The 2,580-nt window shown below is 53.4% G+C and overlaps 1 protein-coding gene across 1 annotated transcript in view; it reads right to left on the bottom strand.

Moving 5' to 3' along the window:
• SPAAR (small regulatory polypeptide of amino acid response) overlaps positions 1-552 on the bottom strand; it is a 1,789-nt gene extending 1,237 nt beyond the window's left edge. The window contains exon 1 of the mRNA XM_027769851.1: positions 353-552. The gene's annotated coding sequence lies outside the window, so the exon portion shown is untranslated. The remainder of the gene's footprint in view (positions 1-352) is intronic.
• Positions 553-2,580: the final 2,028 nt, after the last annotated feature.

Here is a 2,580-nt window from a genome sequence, read left to right as displayed (position 1 = left end):
TGAGCCCCTGGCCTGTCCTGGGGGCTGAGACACAGGTGGGGAAGAAGGCAAAGCCAGCTCCGGGCAAGGTGGGAGAGTGGGTCAGTGCTTGCCAGTCACCACGGGGAGGGGTGGGGGCCTGGGTGGGATAGAGTTGTACAATATTTGGCCTCTTTTTCTGTATGAGTCGAGAGAGTGCCTTTTAGACAGGGCAAGGAGTGCTGGCTGGAAGTCCCAGCCCCTTCAGTAACAAACTATGGGCCCCTTCACCCTGAGGCGGGGAGAAACCCTCCTCCTGCTGGCCAGCCTCGCCCAGCCCTCTTTGCCGCCTGCTCAGACCAGCTGCCCACACTCAGGTGCTGTGAAGACTTACCCTGGGCTCCCTGGGACCAGCCTTGGCTGTTCCTGGCGCTGCAGCTTCCTGGCCTCATGGCCTCCCCAGGGCCATGACGCTCCTCCCTGGGTGCCGCAGCCTTGGTCCTACTTGGGACTTAGCTCCGAGATGTCCAAGCAGCTGTGAGCACTTCCTGAATCCCTTCCTCCAATTGTGAGTGAGGGCCCAGGACCCGCACAGCTGCAGGCCCTCAGTGACAGCACTTACCCCGCCCCCACACACACCCCATGCCATTCCTGCCCTGCCCCCTACCGGGGGGTCTGGGGAATGAGCCAGGCCCAGGCCACTGCAAGTCTGCCAGAAGGGTCTCCGCCTGGCCCTCACTGTCAGAGCTCTTTCACCCCCAGCACCCCCTGACACCTCACGTCTTCCAGAAAGGGGACTGGGTCGTCAGCCCCGCTTTGGCCGTATTATGAGAGTGGAGTGGCGAGGATCAGTAACCGCGAGCAGGGACACAGCTAGTCACGCATTACGGTCTTCCACAGCCTGTGTGGTGTCACTGTCTCCATCACACAGATCAAAGTGCTGAAGTCAGAGCTTGAACGACCTGACCTGGGGCCCCGCTGCTAACTAGGTAGCGATAACTAGGACAGCAAATGGAGGGGGCTCACGACCATCTCAGTGCCGTTCCCAGGCACCACGAGACCACAGAGCAACTACTTGATCTGCAGTTTGATCAGGGTGCAAAGGCCAGGAAGTGAGAGGGGCTGGCCCAACATCACACAGGCTGGGTTCTTCTCAATTTATCCAAGGCCCAACGGACTTTCTGTAGTGCCAGCATCAAGCAGCTGCCTCCACACAGATGGGAGAGTGGCTTTTCAGAGCACATGGTGCCCTGTCGTATTCCCAATCTTTAGCTTTTCCTTTTCTTTTCTTTTTTTCTTTTTGAGAGATTTTTGCTCTATGTTGTGTGTGCTCACCAGAGACAGAGAGAGAGAAAGCAAGAAATCACCCCCCGGGGGGAGGATGGCCATGCTGCAATCCCTTCTCCTCCATTCTCCTCTTAGGATTTGGGGCCCATAAACACATGCCCAGCATGAGTTTCAGGCTGCCAGGTCCAGAACTCAAACCGGTCAGCCATGTGGGAATCCAGCACCTTAACCACCACGCCACTGCTGGCTCGTCTTCGCCTTTTCTAAGGTGATTACACAATCTGGCCCTGGACTCCTGCCCCACGTGGAGAGTGCTTTAGGCCGGGAATGAAGCCAGACTCCTTGGCGTTTGTGTTCACTGGGGCAACCAGAGACAGAGAAGGAAACGTGATGAAGCCACGTGTGGTGCATGTGGGTTCCAATCGCATTCCCAACCTCAGCCGGCTCATTTGGGTGATAGAGGGCGCCAGGGAACCGTGTTCCAGGTTGAATTATTTGTTCCTTTGACTTTTCTGTTGCTTGTTCTTTATGTGTATATGTAGTCATGGGGCACTTAGGAGAGGCGTGAGTGGCTTGGTATTCAAAATTGGAACAAGGGACAATTGCTCAGCCCTCTTCTCTTCTGCCTTGTAGGAGGGGGTCTTCAAAAGTTTGTGGAAGATAAGTGTTATGAAAAAATTATGGGGTTGGCCCCATGGCCCAGTGGTTAAGGGAGTCAGATCCCACAGACTGTAGTTCGGCAGGATGGCGAGATGGAAGAGAAGAAATTACAGTGTGATTGTACCCCATTGAAGGGGTGCTTTCTCTCTCTCCTTCCTCCTCTGTCTCTGTCTTTCTCTGACAAGTGCACATGCCCTTTGGCAATTAAAAAAAGAAAAGAAAAGAAAAAAAAAAACATGGATTTCAAAAATCTTTTTTGCACCAAAATAAACTTGTAATTTAATTTCATTTTTCCATGAGCTTTTCAATGTCACCTCATATAGCTTTCCTGTTCTATTTCTGAGATTTGGGGTGACCTCTTATCCTTCTTTGCTCCATCTGTAAAATCAGTATGGAAATGCAGCACCAGGGCTGGAAGTGGTCAGGGCCTTTGCTGGGGCAGACATGAGAGACCGAGAACGGGCTGGATTTAAAGGACACGGCAGAGATGAAATGAACAACGAGCAGGGACCCATGTCCACTGTCCTACCCCAAGAATCTAGTGTGGCCATCCTTGTGAATTTGCCTCCCTCTCCTCGTCACTTCCCCACCACACCCCTCCAACCCCCAGCCCCAGTCCTTACAGAGAATCCACTGAGAAACAGAAAGCAAAGAGGACATTCTGTCCCAGTGAGT

This window comes from Tupaia chinensis, unplaced genomic scaffold (genome assembly GCF_000334495.1).
Source record: "Tupaia chinensis unplaced genomic scaffold, TupChi_1.0 Scaffold000093_1, whole genome shotgun sequence".
Classification (NCBI taxonomy): Eukaryota; Metazoa; Chordata; class Mammalia; order Scandentia; family Tupaiidae; genus Tupaia; species Tupaia belangeri.
This window is presented reverse-complemented; position numbering and strand designations above follow the sequence as displayed.